The 26,415-nt window shown below is 44.9% G+C and overlaps 1 protein-coding gene across 5 annotated transcripts in view; it reads right to left on the minus strand.

Moving 5' to 3' along the window:
• SCAF8 (SR-related CTD associated factor 8) overlaps window positions 1-26,415 on the minus strand; it is a 197,408-nt gene that overhangs the window by 1,389 nt on the left and 169,604 nt on the right. For 3 of the 5 annotated variants that reach the window (XM_061207514.1, XM_061207512.1, XM_061207513.1), the window contains 3 exons: window positions 26,104-26,189; window positions 3,396-3,608; window positions 2,400-2,592 (listed from right to left, as the gene is read on the minus strand). The gene's annotated coding sequence lies outside the window, so the exon portion shown is untranslated. Of the gene's footprint in view, window positions 1-2,399; window positions 2,593-3,395; window positions 3,609-12,236; window positions 12,254-26,103; window positions 26,190-26,415 lie in introns of those variants that run through there. The other 2 variants (XM_061207508.1, XM_061207511.1) reach the window with 2 other exon arrangements.

The following is a 26,415-nucleotide window of genomic DNA, read 5'->3' on the forward strand; positions in this document are numbered from 1 at the left end:
GCTTGCCGCAGCTAGAGAAAGCCCACGCACAGAAACGAAGACCCAACACAGCCAAAAATAAATAAATAATTAATTTTTTTAAAAAAAGGCATATCCTTGAAAAAAAAAATGCCTGTGACATTAATTGTTCTAAGTTGATAAAACTCATGTTATTTTAAGTTTGTTTCATTTTTCATAATTTATAAATAAACTAAGTCTGATAAACATATCTGAAAATGTAAAAGTTAATATTTTCTGAATCAAAATAAAGTACCAATTATAATGCTTATAATACCTTAAAGATGTCCAGTCAATTCTTGCTTGCCAGCTGGTTACATAGCCAGCCTTTATTTTCACTGGAGCCCTCAGCCTAGGAAATGTGTTTGCTGAACCCATAAACTTTCCATGAAATGCAAAACGTACACAATATGAGTAAGGCTTTTCTCTCAAGTTTCCCTTTATGGCCCTGAGTTCCACTTTTTCAATTCCCTTGTGCCATTAAACTTGTCCTTGGACTTTGTTGCAGGTTCTCTGGTTGGAGTCTTCCTGAATTCCTTGTACTTCCTCCCAGCCCTGTTCACTCTGTTGGGTCATTTCGCCTCACCCCTCAACATCACAGTCTTCCTAACTTTCTGTTATATAACTAATAATAATAAGCTGCTGCTTATTATTATTATTATTATTGAAAGTATTGGGGTTTGGGATTTGGATGTCACAGTTCTAAGTGGGTCGGAAAGGAGGAAAAACAGATCAACTTCTGCTTGTGGACAAAGATAATTTAAACCACATCTGAAGCTGAGGGTTGTTGGCGTGGAGCCATCTGATGTATGGACAAGATCTTCACAAGGGAAGTGAGTTTTGAACTTAAACCACCTAGAGAATGGACTTCCGCCAGGATATTAGAACTAGCAGCTTTCTCCTCGTAAGTAGAGCTATGAAATCCGTTTAGGCATACCAGTGTGTAGTGAGAATAAATCACATTAACTGTTATGTACGTCCTCTAAAAGTTATAATTTGGTGATGATATGTAATTTGTGGGTTTCAGTTTCAAAGCTGGGGTATTAAATGAGCTAAAACCTGACCTTGAGCTCAGATTTACATGCTTGCCAATTTCTCCTTGGTCCAATACCTCTCAAAAGAAAGGAAAAGAAAGTCTTAGGATATCCTATAACAATTATAGTAAATATTCATCAAATACATCCTATACATCACAAACTTACCTATATATGAAATAAACATATTTGCATTCAGTACCTATAGACTTACTTGATTCTTTTAACAACTTCATTCTATTGCATTTTTAAAAAGCAATTTACAAACTTTGGTGTGATAGAATGGGGAAATCGTGTCATGCAGAAAAAAAATCTGCTTTTTAAACTCTGTATCTTGCACATTATATAAATACTTATTGAATTAACAGATACATAAATTAATAAATCTTTATTGTCTTAAGTTAGAGTAATAATACCTTGACCTCGTGACTACTGTTTGCTTTTTCACCCTCACTTTCTCATTAGAAGCTTTAAATAAGCCACAAGCTTTAAAATCCACACTCCAGGCTTTTAAATCAGATACAGTTTTTGATAGGACTATATATAACCTTTCTATAAGAGGTTAGGTTTGTACCTTTACACTGTAAAGGGCAAGTTTCCATAAAAAATTTTTTTAAATCACTTTGGCTTTGAAATGTTCTCTTCTAGATTTTAAAACTACGATCAACATCTGTAGTGGTTCCCCAAAGTTACAGGATTAATGAAATCTTTCTGCCCACAATTTTTCCCTGCTATTGTGTCAAGAGTTTTGAAAATATTTCTATTTTACCATTTTTTAAAGGAAAAGAAAGAAAGAAAAAAATCCTCACTCTTTATGCCTCTGGAATAATCTGCGTTCTTCCTCACCTCCACCTTCCATCCTCTTCTCCCAAGAAGGGATGGGGAACTCTGTTTGCATATTTTATTATTATTCCAGGTCACTGTAATGAGAGTCTCAGCAAGCACACTTTCCCTTGTGGAATTCGCTAATAAAAACAGACAGCCAGTTTTAAACAAGCAGCCCCGAGAACAGGAGACAAGCAGAAGCTGGGTGCAGGGAGCTGCTTTACTTTTTAACTCTGGCCTCACAGATTGCCTTTTTCATCTGCGAATATATGCTCTTAGCCCGTGGGGCCATAAGAGAATTTATAAAGCAATTTTGGATCCTTTGAAATAGAGGGACCCAATTTGTCACACGCTTTTGACAATTTCTTTGTTCAAGTATTGATACAATTTCCTACAGCAAGAGGATATTATCAATTTGTGCAGAGTCCTACCTGGACCTGAAATTCAACTGAGAAAGGCACCCACCCCTGATGACTCTCATTAACCAGCAGTGCTCCCGTTGCTACCTGCTTGCACAGAAACCCGAAGGCACTCCAGGTTTACCTACTGCAGGAGGAAGTGGTTGAGAAATCCATCTTCTTTTCACTGTGATGAGGTCATGAGAAACAAGCCATCCTGAGGAAGTGCTAGAGGTACTTTTGTGTCTCCCCAGCATCATCCCAGGGGCAAGCTGAACAGAGGGGTGATTGACAGGCAGTGGTGGAGACCTGCTGTTAGCGCATCCGTCTACCAGCTCCTGTGAAAATAAGCCAAGGAACAAGCAGTAAGTCTAAGAGTCACCCAAGTGCTTCACAGCCTCACGCCCACCACCCTCAGCCCCTTCCCTGCCTGCTACCCCCAAAGAAAGTTACATTTTGTCCCTATTTCATTTCCAATCCAACATAATTCCATCAAAAAAAAAAAAAAAACTTACTAGTGGGGCAACATCCCTCCCCCTAAAAAAAAAAAATTCCAGAGAATGATTCCACATTACCCTGACTCCCAGCCCTGGAGGTGTGGCCTTTATCCACCCACCTCGCCATTGTGATGCCTCCCCAGACGTCCTCCTCCTCTATCCCGCCTCCTGCCTCAGTCGGTAGCATCCCTATTTCCCAAGCTGCTGGGAGCCGCCTTTGACCTCTCCTGACCTTCACTCCCACCACCATTTGGTCTCCAGCCTTCACCTTGTTACCTCCTAGACAGTTTCCAATCCTCTCTTTCTGTCCACCGCCACACCCAGCAGTGCTGCCCAGACGGTTGCAGCCAACTCCCGGTAATGCTCTCACGCTTCGGGACCCGGCAGAAATGGCATCTGTCTGAGCATCTTCCGGGAGCCGGTGGGTGGAACCAGCTCTGTGCCTCCCAAGCATTAGGCCTCTTGTTCCCTCACCATTGCCCCCTCCCCAATGGGACAGTGGACCTTGGTTGGGGAGGGCCGGTCGGAGGTGTCCTGGTAACTGGCCGGGGACTTGGAACATCCCAGGCACTACGGGCCCTCGCTCCACGGGGGGATATCTGTTTCCTCAGCGGAGCTGTGTTCAACTCTTGCTGTGCACACACCTTTTGCAAAGCCCCGTTCAGTGCTGTGGCAACTGAACGCTTTGCCCTCGGGGGCAAGAATCTCCTCTTTTTTTTTCTTCTGTCACGTTAGATTCCTCTGTTAATATGTCTAACATAACTGGGCTCTGAAAATCTCCTTTCTCCTCTCTTCTGTCATCCGGGAGCTGGCGACTGATAACTGCCTCACTGTCTCAGGCTGCTTGGCTTCTTCCCCTGAGGGTGGAGATAAAGAAGGCTGTCAGAACTCTTCAGGGATGCCAACTCTTGCCCTCACCCTCTGCCTGCCAGAAGATGGTACATGGTCCACAGAGGCTCCTCTTTCCTAAAAATTCAATCCACTTCCTTTTTTGGCCAGATCACCCTCTGTCATCCCAGGTGTGGTCACACTGAAAATGTCCATAAAGCTCTGACTGGCACACATTTTCAAGGAAAGTGGATAGAGACATAATGGAAGGGAAAGCGTCCCCTTCTTACACTAGCCTTGCCACCCCAGGAAATGACTTGCCCCTCCGTGTCGCCGTCGCCTCCTGTGTAAAATGAGGATAATCATAGGTTTTACCTGACAGAATCGTACGGGGATTAAACGAGTTTGTATTTGTAAAGCACAAGCACTATCTAAGTGTTTTACAAGCTAAACACAGCCGTGGGATTTCTCTCATCCTAATGCTTTCTTTTACTTCAAGCATATTTTCAAACATGAAAAATACACAGTAAGCGGCACAGTGCGGGTGCTGCCCAGCATTGGGGGTCGTGACCGCTCTTTGATGACTGATGTCTGAATTCATATTAATACAGCCCTGGACACTCTGTGGAACAACACAGATGATTTTAGCACAAAACCAGCACTGCATGAAGAAACCCAACCACGCACTAGCCTGACGGGAGAAAAGTCACAGATGGATGATATACTAACATTTCTTGAGGGCTTACTCTGCGCCAAGCAATAGCATCAGGGCTTTAGATAATTTATTTCACTTGCATCTTGTAACCACCTAATGAGGTAGGTAACACTATTAGCCCATTTCACAGATGAGCCACAACTTGGGGTTTAAAAAGGATAAGCAGCCTGCCATGGTCACAGAGCTAGTGGTCAGCTGACCCAGAGTAGATGGGCCTCACCACCAATCATATGGGGAAGACAGGACTCTTTGTTTTATTAATGAACTCCTTTCTATTTTGAAAATACAGTTCATGCTTTCTAAGTTAATTGTCATCATAATGACATGGATGCTCATCGAATATTGCCTGTTGATGATTATGATGACCTCGCGCTCAGCCACACTGGGAACCTGGCCACGGCCTTCCTTGTTCCATCCTCACCTCTCCCCTAGTCCCAGGACAGAAAGCACACAACAAACATCTGTCAGCTGTTGCTAAGAGCTTAAGCTGTGAACTGAACTTTCTTGGGAGATATTCGTGCTTTAATTGTAAAACGGATGACGCCTTCAAGAAGCAAAGGAATGATGCCACATGATGGATCTCAGACACCTGTACAAGCAATCTGACCGAGGAGGCCTCCCCAGAGCCCTTCAGTCACCCCAACAGATTGACCCTGATGGTACACGTTTGTATGAGAAAACACTGTAACTGTCACTAATTCCCTTCCTGGTGAGACCTTGACCTGTTTGTTGTGGTTGTTGCTTTTGTTTGTTTGTTTGTTTGTTTTACTGCAAAGTATACTTGGTTGTAAACTGTATCTATTTCCTCAGTTGGTGTGAATTCTGACTTGAGCCAGTTCAGGCTAGCTTAATGAAACAAGAACCAGGAAAGCATATAAACTCGGGGAATTGCTACATGGAGAGAAGCAGATCAGGGTCGCCCAGATGCAAAGGTGACATGAAAGGTTATCTTTGTAAGGAATAGAATACGAGCTCAATGCCTGAGTTAATATAAAATGTGGGGACAGGTACAGAAATCTAATTGTCTTTCCTTTTCCATAATTGGTCTCAACTTAGTTCATCAGCCCCCATTTCCAGTTTGTACTTGTACTCGTTTGCTAAGGCTGCCCTAAAAAATGTCCACAAACAGGGTGGCTTTAAACAACAGAAACTTATTGTTTCATAGTCCTGGAGGCTAGAAGTCTGAAATCAGTGTCTGCAGGACCATGGTCTCTGCAACGGCTCGAGGGGAGACTCTGTTCCATGCCTCTCTCATAGCTTCTGGTGGTTGCCTGTAATCCTCGGAGCTCCTGGGCTTGTAGGAACATCACGCCCATCTCTGCCTCTGTCATCACGTGGCATCTCCCATTGGGTCTCTGTCTCTCTTCTTTTTCTTCTTTTTTTTTTAATGATTTGGTTTTTTTGTTTGTTTTTCGGTTTTCTTTTTTTTTTTTTTTTGGTCGCACCACACAGCTTGTGGGATCTTAGTTCCCGGATCAGGGATTGAACTTGGGCCCTTGGCAATGAGAGCACAGAGTGCTAACAACTGGACCACCAGGGAATTCCCTCTTCTCCTCTTCATTTTTTTTTTTTTTTAATTAATTTATTTATTTTTGGCTGCCTTGGGTCTTCGTTGCTGCGCACGGGCTTTCTCTAGTTGCAGCGAGCAGGGACTACTCTTTGTTGCGGTGCGCGGGCTTCTCGTTGCAGTGGCTTCTCTTATTGCAGAGCACAGGCTCTAGGTGCGTGGACTTCAGTAGTTGTGGCACGCGGGTTCAGTAGTTGTGGCTCGCGGGCTCTAGAGCGCAGGCTCAGTAGTTGTGGCTCACGGGCCCAGCTGCTCCGCGGCATGTGGGATCTTCCCAGAGCAGGGCTCGAACCCGTGTCCCCTGCATTGGCAGGTAGATTCTCAACCACTGCGCCACCAGGAAAGCCCTTCTCCTCTTCTTATAGGGACACCAGTCATATTGGATTAGGGCCTACCCTAATGACCTCATCTCAGCTTGATTACCTCTGCAAAGACCATCTTTCCAATAAGGTCACATTTACAGGTACCAGGCCTTCAACATATCTTTTGAGGAGACATGATTCAATCCAGAACAGTTGTGGAAAAAGAAATCTCACCCCCAAAGAAATTCAGTCCCTTCCAGCTTAAAAATCTAATCTCTTTCTGATATTTAGTTTGTCAATTCTGGGTTTTCCTCAGTTCCTGATCTCTTTTCTTCTTCTCTCTAGACGCAAGTAAGTTCCAGGAGGAGGCTGGGTGTGGGTCAGGCCAGGTGCTCTCGAGAAGCAGGGCCAAGCCGGCCTGGGTGAGGGATGCACTTGGCAGACTTGCCCCAGTCCTCCCCGAGTCTGTCTTGCCTGGACCTGGGCATCGACCTTGGTCTTTGTAGCAAACACTGCCATCACCCGTCCCACCATGGACTTCCATGAATAGGACTCCACAGACTGTGTCCTCCTTCTCTCAACTGGGAGGCCTCCCCCCGTCTGCCGGGCTATTTTCAGCCCAGCTCTGTGCTTTGCTTTCAGGAATAGACAGGCTTTGGAAGTCCCCTTCCACCGCACTTGGGGCCCTTGGGCACACAGGACTTGAGAGCTGTCCTCTGGCTCTCAGTCTAGCTTTTTCTTTTTCTTTTTCAGTTCACTGCTCCACTAGATGGGGGCTTCCCAAAGTTTCTGTGGGCTAAACCGGAGGGACACGCTTGGGGATCCCCAAGCTTTTCTCTGGTTTATTTTATGCCTATCCCCAGGGACAAGGCCCATGGGTCAGAGGGCAGAACCCCACACAGCATTTCTCATCCTGCCTTTATCCCAGCTCCACACCAGCTCAGCCCCAGCCCAGGAAAGGTGTTTCTCTGCTCTGTGTGTGCAGATGGCCCTTAGGATATCAGACATGCTTCTCTATTCTACAGTTTTCCTTGGAAATGCCCCAAACCAACAGTCTCCTTTTTTTTTTTTTTTTATTTCTTGGCCACGCCCTGCGGCATGTGGGATCTTACTTCCCTGACCAGGGATCGAACCCATGCCCCCTGCAGTGGAAGCGTGGAGTCTTAACCACTGGACCACCAGGGAGATCCACCCCCCCACCTTTTTTTTTTTAAACCAACAGTCTCATTCTTGACGTTTTGCTTCTGGAGATAAAGGAACAGCTTATATTAGACCAACCCTTCTGATGCAAACATCTAGCAGGAAATCCAGATGAGCACACACTCACACGCTTGGGAGTCATCAAAGAGCTGCCCAGACACTGAAGTCTTAGACCAAAATCCCTGAGAAAAGGGAATTTTGGAGACAGGAGCACAATGTTTGGATTCCTTTTCCCCTTGAGGCATTTTCCAATCACTAAGCTGCCAAGACAGCCAGAGAGAAGGTATCTGTGATAATGGACCCCATAAAGGTCTGGTATCCAGAATACATATAAACGTTGATGAATCAATTAATTAAAAAAAAAAAAAAAGTCGGACTTCCCTGGTGGCGCAGTGGTTAAAAATCCACCTGCCAATGTAGGGAACACGGGTTCGATTCCTGGTCTGGGAAGATCCCACATGCTGTGGAGCAACTAAGCCCGTGCGCCACAACTACTGAGCCTGCGCTCTAGAGCCCGCGAGCCACAACTACTGAAGCCCACGCACCTAGAGCCTGTGCTCCGCAACAAGAGAAGCCACCGCAATGAGAAGCCCACGCCCCGCAACGAAGAGTAGCACCTGCTCGCTGCAACTAGAGAAAGCCCGCAGGCAGCAACGAAGACCCAATGCAGCCAAAAATAAATAAATGAATAAATAAATTTATATTAAAAAGTCATTGCAATTAAAAAATAGGCAAAAAATTGGACATTTACTATACAATAGAAGATATTTAAATAGCTGATAAACACTTGAAAAGATGCTCCACCTCAGGCATAGGGCCACAAAGAGACCCCATTACGTACCCTCCAAATGGCTAAAATTAAAAAGACGATAATATCAAGTGTCAGCAAGGACATGGTGAGTCTCATAAATTGCCAGTGGGAGTGTAAATTCATACAAACACTTTGGAAAAACTTTTTGACAATAACCACAAAAACAATAGCTACAATGACCCAGCAATTTTCCCCCAGTCTATACACCTAACAGAAATGCACTTAGAGTGTGCACAGTGTGGGTATAAGAATGTAGCATTATTACTTGTATGAAATAGACCAAATGAGAAATAATTCAAATGTCCCTCAACAGTAGAATGGATAAATCAAGTGTGGTATATTTATATTACGGAATACTGTACAGCATAGTAAATGAATCAACTCATGTATGAATCTTACAAACATGATGTTGAGAGAAAGAAGGCAGACATAAATTAATAGGTACTAGGTGGTTCCAATTATATAAAGTTCAAAAATAGGTGAAACTAATTTACCGTGCAGGAGTCAGGAGGGTGGTTACCTTTGGTGACTGTGAGGGGCAGGGAGAAGGGAGGAGTTCTGGTAATGTTCTACTTCTTGAACTGGATTGTGGTTACACAGGTGTGTTTATTTGAGTAAATCCACAAAACTGTAACTTATGTCCAGTGCATTTTCTGTATTTATGAAACTGTAATAAAAATATTGTTTAAACAAACATTTCTCACATAGACTCTTAACATTGAAATTTAGAGCTATCGCTCCTAGTACATCTCGTCTTTGTGTAAAATAGGATATAAGCATCATTAAGACTGAAATTGTGGGGCTTCCCTGGTGGCACAGTGGTTAAGAACCCGCCTGCCAATGCAGGAGACACGGGTTCGAGCCCTGGTCCGGGAAGATCCCATCAGGCCGTGAAGCAACTAAGCCTGTGTGTCACAACTACTGAGCCTGTGCTCTAGAGCCTGCGAGCCACAAGTACTGAGCCCATGTGCCACAACTACTGAAGCCCGCAGGCCTAGACCCCGCGCACCGCAATGAAGAGTAGCCCCCGCTCGCCGCAACTAGAGGAAGCCGTGCACGGCAACAAAGACCCAACGCAGCCAAAAATAAATAAATAAATAATAATTTAAAAAAGACTGATATTGCTTTTTAGGTCTAATAATTAGACCGGGTAATATTTGCCTTCAGGCAAGTCCTGCTCAAGTTGATCACCTTCAAGTTGAAGGTCTTGAGGTGGGATTCATAAATCACCCCACCTTCTTGAGCTCACCTCCAGCCTTTACTTGTTTTTTTTTTTTTTTTAAAGTAAGTATTTTAGTCTTTTTATTTATTTATTTTTGGCTGCGTTGGGTCTTCGTTGCTGCGCACAGGCTTTCTCTAGTTGCGGTGGGGGTGCTACTCTTCGTTGCGGTGCACGGGCTCCTCATTGCGGTGGCTTCTCTTGTTGGGGAGCACGGGCTCTAGGCGTGCGGGCTTCAGTAGTTGTGGCACGCGGGCTCAGTAGTTGTGGCACGCGGGCTCAGTAGTTGTGGCTCACGGGCTCTAGAGCACAGGCTCAGTAGTTGTGGCACACGGACTTAGTGGATCCGCAGCATGTGGGATATTCCCGGACCAGGGATTGAACCCGTGTCCCCTGCATTGGCAGGCAGATTCTTAACCACTGCACCACCAGGGAAGTCCCAGCCTTTACTTGTTTTAATTAGGTATGAATGTTCTTTAATTCCTCCTAGAGTCAATCAACAAAGGAATTATTCTTCCGTGAGAAACAGACTTGCCCTCGCAGTGTTTTTTGTTTTTGTTTTTCAGTTTGGAGAATACAAAGACAGTACATTTTTATCCAGGGTCTTGCTCAAGGCTGAGGATCATCACTCCCAGACCCAACTCCTCCAGACACCTAGATCTTTCTTGTCTCGTAACCTTACTTTCCTTTGTACCACTCCTTTGCCACTTAGAACCCTCCTGGCATTGCCAGCTGCCTTTTAATACTGTATCCCATCTTGGCCACAGGGACTGTAGCATCCTGAAAGGCAGAGCACACCTCACACTACTTTTTTTTTATATAAATTTATTTATTTATCTTTTTATTTTTGGCTGCGATGGGTCTTCATTGCCGTGCGCGGGCTTTCTCTAGTTGCGGCGAGCGGAGGCTACTCTTTGTTGCAGCATGTGGGCTTCTCATTGCAGTGGCTTCTCTTGTGGCGGAGCACGGGCTCTAGGCGTGCGGGCTCAGTAGTTGTGGCTCCCGGGCTCTAGAGCGCAGGCTCAGTAGTTGTGGCGCACGGGCTTTGTTGCTCTGCGGCAGGTGGGATCTTCCCAGACTAGGGCTTGAACCCGTGTCCCCTGCATTGGCAGGCAGATTCTCAACCACTGCGCCACCAGGGAAGTCCACCTCACACTACTTTTTAAATGCCACCAGCCTTGGGGTGGTATCTTGTGCAGTCACTGCCTAGAATTATTAGCTGTCAGATGGATAACAACCCATTTTTCCCTCCTGATCTCTGGAGGGGTGAGGAAGGGAGCACAGGAACAGCCTTAGGTTAGTTGAATATTTTTAATATAAGAACTTGTCACACTCCATGGCTGTAACCTTAAGTGCCCATCAACAGATGAATGGATAAAGAAGATGTGGTATATATATATACACACACACAATAAAATATTGCTCAGCTATAAAAAAGAATGAAATAATGCCATTTGCAACAACATGGATGGACCTAGAGATTATCACACTAAGTGAAGTAAATCAGACAGAGAAAGACAAATATCATATATATCACTTATATGTGGAATCTAACTAAAAAATGATATAAACGAACTTATTTACAAAACAGAAACAGACCCACAGATTTTGAAAACAAATTTATGGTTATCAAAGGGGAAATGGGGGGGAGGGATAAATTAGGAGCTTGGGATTAACATACACACACTACTATATATAAAATAGAGAACCAACAAGGACCTACTGTATAGCACAGGGAGCTCTACTCAGTATTCTGCAATAACCTATATGAGAAAAGAATCTAAAAAAGAATGAATAGATGTATATGTATAACCGAATCACTTTGCTGGACATCTGAAACTAACAGAATATTGTAAATCAACTGTACTTCAATTAAATAAACAGACAAACAAATAAATAAATAGGGACTTCCCTGGCGGTCCAGTGGATAAGACTCCATGCTTCCACTGCAGGGGGCACAGGTTCAATCCCTGGTCGGGGAACTAAGATCCTACACGCCATGCCAAGTGGAGCACGGCCAAAATAAATTTTAAAAATAAATAAATAAAAGTTAAAAAAAAAAAAAAGAACTTGTCATACTCAAGTGACTCCAGGTTTCATGACACAAACCCGATGCACCGACTCCCTGACAAGGAAAAGTGGCAGAGTGGGGTGACACTGCTGCAGGGCAGCAGTCCCAAAGCAGGGGCGGTGCTGGGAGAAGGATGCCAGGCACCAGCAGCACTGGCAGAGATGGGCTGAGCGCAGACACTCAGAGTTCCTCCCGGATGAGCAAAGCTCCCGGACCAAGGCTTGGTTCTACTCCAGAATATCATTACGAATGACAGATGATAGTTATTGGTTGTTACAATGTGCCAGGCATCAACAGAAGCATTTCACGTATGCTATCTAATCTTCAAAGCGACTCACAGAGGTAGAAACATCATCCTCCCTATTTTGCAGAAGAGACAACTAAAGCTAAGGGAGGGAAATAGCTTGTCCAAGTTTTCATGGCAGTAGAAATAATAAAGCCAGCATTCAAATCCAAGTCTCCTGACCTCCGAAGCAGGGTCTAAGGAAAACAGGTACATAAAGAACGGATAGATAGTTAAAGGAGTCAAAGATGTAATAAGACGTGCACACAAATATGTATCTTACCAGACAGACTGTGGTAAGTGCCAGGGGAAGAGAGCGAGCAAAGGGTAATGATCGTTTCTGGCTGCAGAAGATTCCACCAGTAGTTAAGGTGAGTGGGGACATTTCACCTCCACGTTACAATGTTATGAAAGTCAGATTGAATCTTCTTCCGTAATGACATGGTAGAGCCAGGCTGAGAGCAGACACTTTCAGAATTCCTCCTTGGAGAGGAAAGATCTTGGATCTAGATATCAATGGGATAAAATCTAAAAGTCGGAGCTGGCTCTAGGAAGCCCCGCATGGACACGCCTCGGCCTGACCCCTCCAGGAGCCGTGGGCAAGATCTGGAAAAGACCACCAGGGCCCCTGGTAGGCACAGTGCTGTTGGTGCTCTGAAAATACCCCATGGACCACGGTGTTTTCATGAATGTTTATCACAATATAGACAGTGTCCAACGTGTAAAGATCCATCACACCACTTACCTGTTTGAAAGAAAAGCAACATGGGAAAAACTACTTTGATAAATGATTATGGGGTATGTTATCATCTATAGAAAATAGATGTATTTTCTATAAAATAAATAAATAATAAATAAATAATATAAATTTAAAAAATTATATTAAAAAATTATATAAATAAAAATAAATAATAAAATAAATCATTTTATTTCTAAACAAAAAATGGTTTCAATGTCATTACCATATGTTTACTGTCATACACAGCTTTGTTGAAGCTGCTACAAGTTGTCCTAATAAACTTTGATATTTACATTCAGGCATTTATATTTATATTTAGGCACAGTGGTTTACTTAATTTGGCATATACCCCAGCATGGCTTTTGTTTGGGGCTCTAAATTCTAGAGTAAGGGCTATAGACTTAGGGCCAGCTTAAAGTACCAAGAATTTGGTAATGGAGGAAACACGAGGAAGACTCTTATTCAAGCAACATTGTCAATTTATTTGTGCAGAGAAATCTTTCTTGGAAATCTTCTTAACTTCCAATCCTTTTATTGAATTCTTTCATTGTTTGAAAGTCTGGCCCATGAGTTTCCAACATACAAACTGAAACTTTCTTCTATGGGAACATCTTCACAAAAATAGGGTGATATTGAGAGCCAGAAGCCACTGAATCTTCCATGTGCTCAAACAGCCCCACTCAGTTAGCTACGCCTTCATCCATCAGCTGCTCCAGGCACAGTGCACGTCCTTGGGGATGTAACGACGTGGCTCTGCCTTAGAGGAAGTTCCAGTCCAGAGTATGATGGCTGTGAGGCTGATCCTGTTCCGGACCATTCTGGGGGCCGGGGGAGAGGGGCAGCTAAACCCAATACTTAGTATCCTATTATCCTCCAGGAGGAAAGCAAACAAGCCCAGCCTGGGGGTTTGGAGTCATTCCTTCTCCATCAGGCTGGTGGCTTTCAGACAGCTAAGCCTCTGCTTGATGCCCAAGTGGCATGTGTCTACCTGAAGGTGTGTCTGAGTTGCCACTGAAAAGGACTTTGTAAAACATCCCCTTAGGGCTTCCCTGGTGGTGCTGTGGTTGGGAATCCACCTGCCAATGCAGAGGACACAGGTTCGAGCCCTGGTCCAGGAAGATCCCACATGCCGCGCAGCAACTAAGCCCGTGAGCCACAACTACTGAGCCTGCATGCCACAACTACTGGAGCCCGTGCACCTAGAGCCCATGCTCCGCAACAAGAGAAGCCACCGCAGTGAGAAGGCTGAGCACCACAACGAAAGAGTGGCCCCCGCTCGCCGCAACTAGAGAAAGCCCGTGCACAGCAACAAAGACCCAACGCAGCCAAAAATAAATAAATTAAGTAAAAAAAAAAAAAAATCCCCTTACATCAGAGCCTCAATCAACGGGGAAACTGGAAATTATGTCACATTTCCAAGCTTGATTCTGCAATACAATCTCCATCAGAAAACATTCTTCGTGTTTTCTTTATGTAGCTTTGTTTTCTGATTACTCCAAAACACATACACTATTTAAAGGACAGGGACAAACGTGGCTGTTGATTCAGTGGTCATGAAAAGACAGGGACAAGAAAATTAGACATTCGGAGTAGAGGATATTCCAGATAATAAGAGGACAAGCAAACCGTCTGCACTTAGCTTCTCTGCTCCCATCCTTGCTAAGGAAATGCAGACGCATTTGGATATGGTACCATAAACTCTCGTCAGAATAAATACACGCAAGCTGTCCTCACTTGCATAAGTCAATCATTAACTAGAGCAGCTGTTTGTATCACTTACACTGAGGCAATACAGCATAAACTCACTGAGATCATGAGCTCTGGAGTCAAATGGAGCTGATGGCAATCCTGCTTCCGTTGCTTCTTAGCTGTTTGGCTTTGGGTTAATGACTTCCTCTTCCTCTGGCCTCAGTTTCTTTTCTTTTCTTTTTTTTTTTTTTGGCCTCAGTTTCCTCATGGGTAAAGTGGGGCTATTCCTAATTTGTGAGGTTGTTGTGATGAGTCGATGAGTCGTGTGGGTGGTGTTTGGCACGTTCCCTGCCTGTGACATGTACACATGTTTTTTAAAATATTAACATCATTAGTGTTTAAATATCAAATTTTCCAAAAGGAGAACTGGTGTTGTATGTAATTCATGATATAGATATGGAAGTTTGAGAATTCCCAAGGGTTTTGAAGGAGGTGATTCTTCAACGCAGAAAGAAACTGGCCTGCTGCAGCTTTTGAAAGTTGCCCTGCGCAGGGCTGAGTGCTGGGGCTCCCGAGTTCCTCTGTGGCGTGTGAAGCGTTCACAGTCATCCAGTGCAGCTGGGCCTGAGCGCTGACCTGTCTCCCGCACGTGTGTTTTTATACTTTCTCCAGCAGCCCGGTTTTAGTCTCTTTGGGAAAAGCTTCCTCAATGATATGAAATTAGCTCTCTACCATGTAGTAAGAATGCACCAGAAAAGACCAGTCAGGATTTCCATTTCACAGGAAATTTTCTGAAAGGCCTGAAATCAGAAACAGGAAGTCTGTGTAGCAGTGGGCGCCATGAGCACCGTGGGCCCGTGTGCTGCCTGCCCAGCGTCTCGAGGCTCAGGGATGCCGAATGCTGCAGTCTTCCTTCCTCACAGACACAGCAGTTTGTCTTCTGAAGGAATTACTGGTTCACATTTCTGCCGACCTTCTGGGGAAAATGCTACAGGAGACATCCCGTCCCTCTCACAGTCACGTGTGTGGTTTACCCACCCTTAAACTCTCCCTGCAAGTTCTTGGGGGTGTTAGTTTATGCAGACAATAAAGTAAAAACAATTCTTCGAGTTGCTTTAATTTAGTCATCATGATAGATGAGTGTCTTGGTGATGGGGAAGTCCAGAAGGATCTTTTTAAACTGAGGAGGAGAAACGGCAGGCAATGCCCTTCTCAGACGTGGGGTTAGGGGAGGGGACCTTCCAACACTCACTCATGGCCTCTTCACACAAAACAAGGGCAGGGTCCTTCGATGGCTTCACCAGGGCGGGAGAAGAGTTTGCATCATTTTCATGGTGACTCACCTGTAAACCTTAATTAAAAATCTGTTCATAATGCAACATGGTCAATCAACTCTACTTGAACAAAATAGTTTTAAAAAATCTGTTCGTGGGAATTCCCTAGCAGTCCAGTGGTTAGGGCACCGCGCTTCCACTGCAGGGGGCAGAGTTTAGATCCCTGGTTGGGGAACTAAGGTCCTGCATGCCACGCAGCTTGGCCAAAAAAATTTTTTTAATTTAAATTTTTATAAAATTTAAAAATAAATTAAAAATCTGATCAAATTGTGTGAAATGAACAATAGTTGAGGAAAGCAACCTCACGACAGAGTTCTCTCTTAAACATAAAATCGGTCATGAAGATAAATCCAAACACCTTTTTTTTCCCCCCTTAAATCCAAGACGTAGGTGGAAGCTCATAAATCCAGATACCCTCTTAGTTTAAAACGTTTAAGTCATATCAACAGAGCAAGGAGAATTTTTGAAGTCCAACGACCCTTTCGTGAACTTTGTCATTAAAAACCTTCCAATATACTTAGGGGAAAATTAGTTTGAAACATTCTTTTTAAAGGGAGGTCCTTCATCTATCATCCTCTGAAGATATACTGCCATTCTCTGGAAGTTATTTACCAAAACAGAAAATGAATCAGTATACACTTATTATCTGGTATACAGTAGGTGTTATAAAATGACCATAAGTATCTCTGTCACTAGAGATTCAAAAAACTTTAAAAATTCCACCTGTCTTACTTCTTCCCAGGGAACATTATTACAGACGACAGGAAAGGCACGTATGATGACGCAACTATAAGTTTTATTTGCTTACGCGTGTGGACAAGAGTAATGGATGACTGTGTAGGGTCTGTCTTTCAAAAATTTAGGTTTGAAATGTAAGCAATTAGATATAGCTCAAAGAAAAAAAAAAGACTAGTCTTTTTTTTGGTCATTATGTTTGCAAAATATTTTCCACACTAGCCTTTTAGGAGGAGGAGCCTAGAATTGAAAAGGGTGTCAACGGACTATTTTGGGTAAAATGTACTGATTTTAGTAGAGGGAAAACCATATGAGGTCAAACTGTTCATGTCCACATCCTCAACACACAGCCCTGTCCTGGAATATACTGGACACTCTGAAGTGTTCCACAAATGAATGAATGACTTAAAGATGATGAACTCAATCACTACATAACAGAAGAAAGAAGAACAGGATTTAGTAGAAGAAGGAAGACAAGAGAAAATAATTAGAATTCGAGTCAGAAGGCATAATTTACTTGACATGCTTCTGCTGTGCTTATCCTATTTCTTCCTTCTCTCTGCCTTTAATCTCCTGGTGGCCAATGTTCGTGTCGTATGTGGGAGGGTGGCGTGGATAGGAAAGTGTAAAAGCACTGGCCACCACTGCAGGTACCTGCTTCGTGTGTTGATAGTAATAAAAAAGGTGCTTAAAAAAAGATCATTAAGCCCAAACCCTCACTTCACAGATAAGGAAAGTAAGAAATCAAATGACTTGACTAAGGTCACTGACACAGCCAGCTGTGCGTAAGGAGTATTGTATCATTATTTATTGCTCTGGGGAGGAGGGGCTATGATGACGAATAAAACTTCTCATAGACCTGCCTGATATTAGCCCCTAACCCCCAACACGGGATCGAGTGTGTTTGGTTTGACCAATTGATTGATTGCTTGTACACTGATTTTGACAAGAATGCCCGGAAAATAATGTTCTTAAAATCTTACTGCGCAGGCTTCCCTGGTGGCACAGTGGTTAAGAATCCGCCTGCCAATGCAGGGGACACGGGTTCGAGCCCTGGTCCGGGAAGATCCCACGTGCCGCAGAGCAGCTAAGCCCGTGCGCCACAACTACTGAGCCTGCGCTCTAGAAGTCATGCTCCACAACAAGAGAAGCCACTGCAATGAGAAGCCCATGCACCACAACGAAGAGTAGCCCCCGCTCACCGCAACTAGAGAAAGCCCGCGCACAGCAATGAAGACCCAATGCAGCTAAAATAAATAAATTAAAAAAAAAAAAGAAGCTCCATGAGGAAGGGGGCCAGGCCAGTCTAGTTTTGCTCACAACTGTACCCCCTGCACCCTTCATTTGCTTTGCACATGGGAGGTGTATGATAAATATATGTTTATAAATTAACCTAATAGAAGGGAATATGAAATAGTATGAACATTTGGATAATGCCTCTGTCTAAGTAAATAACAAATACTTGTGATTATGAAATTGATTCATCCTTTATTAGAAAAATAATTCACATGTTTAAGAAGGTGTCAACTATAAGTCTGGGAGGAAATGGAAGGCAAGAAATCCAGAGGCTTGAGGAGAAAATCAGACCTTTCTTCCTCAGATCCGTCTCTGTTTCTGATTCCCTAAATTTTCCATTACTCTAAACCACAAGCTTCTGCAAGGCTCAGTGTGTTTTAATTAAACCCCAACGATGAACGCAGACTTTCCGAACTCCGTCCTGGTTTGCGCCCTTATGCTTCCAAGCAGGCTTTAAAGAAAACAGTGAGGAGGCCTGATACTCACCAAGGCCGTAGGAGTTTGCGTTACCCTCGCCCAGAACAGAACGGTGCAGAGAATTACCCTGAGGGCCTGTAGTGGCACTTAATGATCATTCCCTCGCCTTCTGGGATTGGCATTTTGTTCTTTATTTGCCTGCTTTGTGTTCACAGAGTTAAAACTCTGTCTGTGTGACTCAGGCCCCAAAAATGCTTGACTTGGCAACCCACGTGGCTATTCCCCACACGGGCCTCAGCCGAGGGCCCAGAGAAGCAAGAAGGCCGGCCCCGCAGCCCTCTCTGGTGGCATCTGTAATGTCCCTGCGGCCCCTGCCAACAGCCACGGTGGAGGGAGGCTGCGAGGGGAAGCCGTGTCCTGAGTTAAACTCTCCTCCAAGAGGTGGCCTCACAAAACCGCATGGGATCCACAGGGAGACTTTCTTTCTTTCTTTCTCTTCTTCCTCCCTTCCTTTCCTTTCATTCTTTTTCTTTCGTGTCTCCTTTTCTTGATCCTTCCCTCCCTCTCTCCTCTCCCCCGCCCTCCTTCTTTCCTTCTTTCTCTGTGGGTCTCTCTCTCTCTCTTTTTTTTTTTTTTAATTTTTTTTTGGCCTCACTGCGTGGCTTGCGGGATCTTAGTTCCCCAACCAGGGATCAAACCTGGGCCCTCAGCCGTGGAAGCACGGAATCCTAACCACTGGACCGCCAGGGAATTCCCTCTCTGTGGGTCTCTTGTGAAAATGAAAAGAACAAAAATCTCAAAGAAATATTCAACTAGCAGACATTTCTATGTGTCCCCCGGCCTTTCCCAGGTCCGTCCCTCTCTCCAACTCAGCCCTTTGCTTTCCACGTAAGAGATACGGGTAGCTCTTATGCAAAAGTATGAAGAAACCAAGAGAAAATCAACAACTAACCGTTCCAGGATTGTTGCAGTTATACTTTAATCTGACAAACATGGCCTGAGCGTTACCCGCATGGTCTCTGCAGATTACGTGGGTATCACCCACAGGGCCAGTTAGTATCCTTGGCTACTGTGTAATACTCAACGAGGGTGGCGAGATAATCTTGGTTCAGGATACTGAACCACATTATACTTGAAACATATACTATGAAATGACTTTTGGACTCTGGGCACAATTATAACATTCGCTGAGTCTGCCAAGTTTACCACGTAGATAAGGAAAAAATACAGAGTTTAAATATTAAACAATTCAATGTGAGGGGCAATCCCCTCCTAAAGGTGGACCAAGAAACTAATTTGCAGCCTGTACACATTCATTTCACAGAGAAGAGTGGGTTTCAGCTAACAGGTCTCCAAGGCCTTCATCCCAGTAATGGCATGGTCCCCATGCACGCCTCTGGGAACTGGATGGCTGGATTGCAGCCACAGGGCCATAAAGATAAAATTCAGGAAGTGAGTTGGTATCTTCATTTTAGTCCACTGGTTTGAAATTCTCAGGCCAGCATTAGCTGGTGAGTTTTAAAGGAGAATTCATGGTTTGAACAGCTCCAGGCTTGCTGCCTCTTCAGTGTGCAAAGTCATTCTTTTCCTGAGCGTTCACCATCTCAAATCATCCTCAGCACCCCAGCTCTGCTCTCTGGGAATAGGTGCACCTTGTGCAATCCAGGAAATTGTTATCGGAATGATTTACATGCATGTCCTGAGCCCCACTGGGCACTAAAGAGATGGCTGCTTTGCTAATAAATCTTGCATTCGTCAACATTAATTAAGGTAATCTGAGTCAAGCATACACTTTTCAATGAGCAGCCAACTTTCCTTCTATTAAATTTTTAGGAGAATATATTACCAAATTCTGGGAAATAGCATCAGCAAGAAGCTGAGCTGGAGTAGGTTTAGGAACTCAGCCGCGTTAAGCTGGCTGCTCTGAACACAACCAGGCCGTGCGTGCACAGCAAGCCAGATGGTGTCACTGCTTCCAAAGCCCCCATGGTGGTCTCGATCCAGCCACAACCACTGGAAGGAGGACAGAGGAGCACTGCAGCGACAGAGGACAGGCTCGGAGTCTGTGCTCAGAGGAGGATGTAAAATGAAGAAGAAACCTGGACCGTGAGCTTTTGGAGACCGCAATCCAGTTGAGGGGGAAAGATGGCACCCATGAAAGTGCAAGTAACACTGCTGAACGGCAGGTGAGCCTGAACCAAAGGATGGGACAGAGCTTCAAGGAGGGAGGGACCAACGTGTGGGAGTGAAGAGGGAAGGTGGTGAGGATGCAAACTACAGGCTCCGGACCCGGACCTGCAGAGGAGGAGGAAGGGGGCACCGAGGGAGGCGGCGGGAGGAACAATGGCTTGAAGCAGCGGTCATGTTGGGACATGGAGGGCCCTGAAGGTCAAGCTGGCAGTTGCCCTGGCCTCTCCTGGGCAACCCAGAGCACCATTGTTTTCTGAGGAAGGGGGAAGAAGAAACCACCGTTTTACAAAGGCTAATACAGAGGTTGAGCTGGATGGGAAGACGACATGAAAGCCCGGCAGTGGACAGATCTGTTAGGACACTGCAGTCATTGCTCAGGTCCGTGGTTTTGAATGCTGGGTGTGTATCCTGGGTACGCCGAGGTGATGCCCTGGGATGTGGGGAGAAAATATCAGAATTCTTACTTGTACTTACTTTTAAAATTCTCATCTTTTTTGAGTCTATTTTATGTATCTTAAATGAACATACCCGTTTAATAGAAAATATGTATATTATAGACTGACTTGTGCCCAAATTCACATGTTGAAGCCCTAACCCCCAATGAGACAGTATTTAGAGATGGGGCCTTAAGGAGGTATTAAAGGTTAAATAGGGTCATAAGTGTGCAGCCTTATTTTGATAGGACCCATATGAAAAGAGGAAGAGACACCAGGCCTCTCTCTCTCTCTCTCACTCTCTCTCTTTCTGCATACACACAGAGAAGAGGCCATGTGAGGATACAAGGAGGTGGCCGTCTACAAGCAAGAAGAGTCTCATCAGAAACCAGCCCTGATGGCAACTTGATCTTGGACTTCTAGCCTCCAGAATTGTGAGAAAATAAAATTCTGTTCTTTAAGCCGCCCAGTCTGTGGCAGCCTTAGCAGACTAATACAGCACATAATACGTAAACAGTCAAAAATTGGAAGAGTGAATTGTACAGATTTTGTTAATGCGCATGATCGAAAGAGTTTGGGGGACAGTGCTCTGGGTGCTAGGGTTCCGAGTTGAGAAGGCAGTAAGTGCTAAGAGCTTCTTCAGGGGAAAAATAGGAACTCCGTGAGCCACTGGATATAGAAAATGAAAGGAAGAGAAGTATGAACGTGATCTCTGGGATTTTCAGTCTGGGAGACGGGGAGAGCTATCTCTATCCCGTGGGAGATAAGGATGGCAAGAGTTGATCCCACGGGAGGGTCAGAGAAGCTCAAGGACCACAGCACTGGATGTCCTCCGAATGAGAAAGAGATATGGCCAGAGAGGGGAAAGGAAAACAGGGATTGCAGGGCCACAGAGGTCAAGGGAAAAGAGACTTTGGAGGAGGGCAGGGTGGGCAACAGTATCAAGGAGGTCAAGTGGAACGACCCCAAGAAATGTCTTGTGGAATTCCACAAGGAGGTCATTGAAGAGGTTTAAAAAGTGACTCCGGTAGAGGGGAGAGGATGCAAGCTGGACTGTAGGGGGTTAAGAAGGGACAGATGGGGAGGAAATGAAGGCATCAGGTTATGTTTAGATTTTAACTATTAAAATGTGTCAAAGTCAGAACTGCAGGGGGGTGGGAGGTAAGCTTTCCCTTTATCTCCGACCCCTGAGGAATTCCCTGTTACTAGTTAAACAGTGTTAAGTGGTAACGGGGGCTGGAAAGGTGGGACATGGGGGTGAGGGGGGATGGTGAGGCAACAATAAAGTGGTCAGTCCTGTCCCAGAGCCTTCCAGACAGCTCTGGCTTTGTGTGTGGGTTTGTGTGTGGGACAGAATACAAGACAAAGCCAGACGGGATACACAATTCTCAAACCCATACGCTGATTAGAAGTTGAGAAATTTCTCCCAAATTTCATACCTTCTTTGATAGTTGAATGTCAGAAGATCTGACCTAAAGGGCGGGACTAAATGGCAGGAAGAGGCTGAGTTCATTTGGGCATCTTGGCCACCAGCAGTTGGACACCCAGAAGACACCATCTCAGTATTCTGCCTTGGCCTGGGTGTAAAGTTGTTTACTATCCATTTCACAAGTGTGTAGACAAATTCAAAGTCACATGTGAGAACTCATGAATCCTTATAAAATTCTTTGAGATCCACAGATGAAAGGGACTGTTTAAGTACAGAGTATTATCAGCTAACAGTGGAGCACACTGAACGAATAGGATTCTCCCAGAGAATAAACTATGTCCTGGGAATAAATTCAGTAATTGTGGAAAATGCATTAAACATTTTAGGTGAAAAGCCATAATTACTGATAACTCTTCAGCAGGCAGTCTTTCCAATTCTAGAATTATCTTACTAGTTCACATCCTGGGATGTTTGTGGACCTCATACAGAATTTCAACATCTGTTTCATAGAATCATTGACCCTCAGGTCTGGAGGGGTCACCTGATCCTGACACCCCTTTGCTCATTAAATGCCCTCTGTGATATCTATTAAAAAATGGCAGCCCACCCCATGCTCAATTTCTCCAGCTGGGCACTGATTAGCCCCCACTCTCACTTTCTTCTGTCTAAAGATAGTTTTAAAAGTCCTTTTTACCATCTTTTGCATCTTTGCAAGCCAAAGTTCATTGAAGGCTTCTGCTGTCCTAAATTCCTTCTCATGTTCATCCTTGGTTATTCACTCTTCTCTATGTTTTTGCACATCTTTCAAAATTCTGATCCCAATGGTGAGGCCCCAAATTTTCTGCAATAATGACTTACAATTTTTTGTGCAAATGTGCACACACTCACCCAATGGTTTTTTGTGCACAGTGACTTGCCTAAACTCAAAAAATAAAACCTGACATGACTGCGGGGTCAATATGATTCGTATAAGTTCTCAGAGAGTGGTTCAACAGGTCACTTCGCGTTAGGCTGAAGAGGTCTTCTTGAGATCAGTGGAACTGATGTTACAGTATCAGTCCCTGGCTCAAGCCAACAATGAACAGTTTGTACCAGAGAGCATAACTGGTTTGAATAAAGTAATGATGGGACTCGGGACTGGCTTCCCATCCAGACCCAAGGTCTCCTGCCAGTGGCCTCAGTCATGACAGGGTGAGGCAGAGCGTGAGTGGCTCAGAACAATCACTGCATGCGCCTCTGGAAAAACAGATCACAGTAGCATCCACACAGGGAGACCTCAGGCTGGTGCTCTGCCAGGGAGAAAAGACAATGACAGAAAGAAAGACAGGAGCCAGGAGAAATACGGCCTCATGGAAATACGTCTTGGCTAAGGGAGGGGAGGAGGGGTGATATACAAAGAAAAACGGGAGGAATATTCAGAAATTACTCAAGGTGTGCCTTTGTGCAGTCTCGTCCCATATTTGGACCCCCAGGTAGACATCCAGTGTGTGCTTTTTTTTTTTTTAATATTTATCCATTTATTTGGTTGCTCTGGGTCTTAGCTGCAGCACGTGGCACCTTCGTTGCCGCGTGTGGGATCTTCGTTGTGGCACGTGGGATCTTTAGTTGTGGCACATGGACTCTTAGTTGTACCATGTGGGATCTAGTTCCCTGACCAGGGATCGAATCTGGGCCCCCGGAATTAGGAGCGTGAAGTCTTAACCACTGGACCACCAGGGAAGTCCCCATCCAGTGCATGTTTAGGGAGAGCCTTAAACCTTTAGGTATGTGTATTATGCCTGGGGGCGGGGAGATTGCAGGCAAGAATGTGCACGTGTGCACATGTGTGTGTGTCTGGAAGGTAGGGCTGCCTGTAGGCCAGGGTGGGGCTGGCATGTGCTGGTTTATTCCCCCTTGGCTCAGAGGTTCAGGTAGGGGGAAAAGTACAGGTGGGGTGGAGTAGGGTATGTACCCATTGCAAAGGTAGGGATCTAGCCCTGAGGTGCACACTCCTGAAATCTCATTCAGTGTTCAAAGAGGTAACAAAAGGGGGGTGTGTGCCCACAGTGTGAGTCTGCCACACATGAAAATAGATGCCCAAGTGTTTACAGTCTAGAATTTTACGGTGCAAACCAGGAAGCAGCTCCTAATAATGTGGCAACAAAACAGTAAATGTTGAAGCTGCGGTCTCTCAGCAGGCATGAAGAAATGGTTGATCTTGGATCCACGGGCAGCCATGAATACGAGGAAGTCATAGAGGAGGAATCCTCCAAAACGGAAGTTTCAAGGTCACAGAGAATTTTTCTTCTTATCCAGACGCAACAGTCTCAGGAATGCCATTCCGTGAGCACAGGCTGTGAAATTCCACAAAAATGGAATTCTCTCCACCTGGGATCCTCAGTTCACCGAGGTTTTCACCCCACATTTATTTGTGGAGGGAGCGGCTGAGGGGAGCTCTTGAAATTCAAGCTCTGCCCAGAAAGAGTGCAGAACTGACCAGGCATCTCAGCTCATCTGAACCCAGGCCTTTTCCATGTATTTGACAAAAAGAGCTAACTCTCTAAGAAGACCATTTTCACATTAGCCACATATTTAACTTTAATGTTCATATCACAGTTCAATGGGATATTTACCAATAACAAGAGATTTTAAAAGAGCACTTTCAAAAATAGGAATTCAGGGACTTCCTGGTGGCTCAGTGGTTAAGAATCCACCTGCCAATGCAGGGGACACGGGTTCAAGCCCTGGTCCGGGAAGATCCCACATGCCGCAGAGCAACTAAGCCCACATGCCACAACTACTGAGCCTGCGCTCTGGAGCCTGCGAGCCACAACTACTGAAGCCCACGCACCGCAACGAAGAGTGGCCCCCACTCACCGCAACTAGAGAAAGCCCGCGCGCAGCAATGAAGACCCAACACAGCCAAAAATAAATAATAAATAAAAAAAATAAATTAAAAAAAAAAAAGGAATTCAGGCAAAATACTGCTCCCCACATGGGTGAAAAGGAGGCACACTCTTCTCAATCAACCTCAGAGATCATCCTGTTTGGGGGGGAGGAGTTATATTTTTTCTACTCAAAAAAATTATTTGAAATAATCTGACGTGGTTTCACAAAATTGGTTGGATCCATTGCTAACAAATGGCTCAAGAAACGCTGTCATGTTTCAAGAGAAAAGTAAAACTGTTATATGGACATGATGTTGTAGGTGTAGGAACGAAGGTGTGTGTGCAGGGACAATGGAGGAGGCTGCCGCCCAGTGCCGGGGACCCCAGAAAGGCTGCCCAGACGGGCTGACACGTGAGTGAGTCTTGCAACGCAGGCGGGGAGGAGGGGGCTCGAGATCGTGCCAGACAGAGAACAGCGAGAGCAAAGGCACAGAGGGACCCAGCAGACGATGGGCCCGGGAGTGAGGAAGGGGCATCACGAGATGAGGCTGAGGATGGGGGTAGGGATGGGCCCCAAAGCCCTTGGAAGGCAGGCTGGGAGGCTGGATTTAATCCTGGGGGAGACAGGGGCCTTCCCGGGGAGTGACGTGGTTGGACATGCATCTAATTTTAGGTGGAAGGTGGTAAAACTACAGCAGGGCAGAGAGATTGACCAGAAGGTTAACATAATCAGCCAAACACGAGCAACAGAGAGCAAATGAGTCAGCAGAAGACCATTTTTGACACCAACTTCTCTGTCTCTCTATGCAAGAACCAATGTGACACCACCCTCTGTGCCCCATGGAAGCTGACTCTATGTTCATTTTGAAAACAACAAAGGGAAAGGAGTCCTGTTTGACATTTTTGGCGGGGAGCTTAACCTTTCGAGCTGAACCACTTATTATCCGATTTTCTTTTCCATCAGAATCTTTGTGGGGGGGAGGGGCAGTGCCGAGAAGGAGCGAAAGAGAAGCTTCTGTATGAGGGAGCTGGGGGCACAGAACTGCGCTGCTAACCTCTCCACACCAAGCATTTTACTTCTCCTAGACATCTGAAAAAATCTTGACTTTCATACCAATGCAGGCGAGGCATTTCTAACCGCTCTGCTAACTTCAGGACAGCCTGCTCGTTAGGAGCCGGGGAAGAGGGCAGGTACCAGCTGGTAGCAAATGGAATTCACTACTGACCTTAAATTTAAACGAGATCCACGAAGAGGAAGGACTTCATATTCTGCTAGACTTCGAAGCTCCATTATCTTCCGAGTCATTCTGTCCTGGAAGAAAACAGCAAGTGGGCTCGTTAAATTACTCATATGTGAATGATTGATTCACACTGCATTAAACGAAGAGCTGACATTTCATGGACAAGACGAAGTACAGTTCAGAACGAATTACTACTGCGATGATGCATGCAAAAGCCTGATTTTTGAAGTTTCATTTATGCAGATGACAGATAACCTGACCCTTCATTTTGGTGATCAGGTCAGCTAAAGCATCATT

The sequence above is a fragment of the Eubalaena glacialis genome, chromosome 12 (assembly GCF_028564815.1).
Source record: "Eubalaena glacialis isolate mEubGla1 chromosome 12, mEubGla1.1.hap2.+ XY, whole genome shotgun sequence".
In the NCBI taxonomy this organism is placed as follows: Eukaryota; Metazoa; Chordata; class Mammalia; order Artiodactyla; family Balaenidae; genus Eubalaena; species Eubalaena glacialis.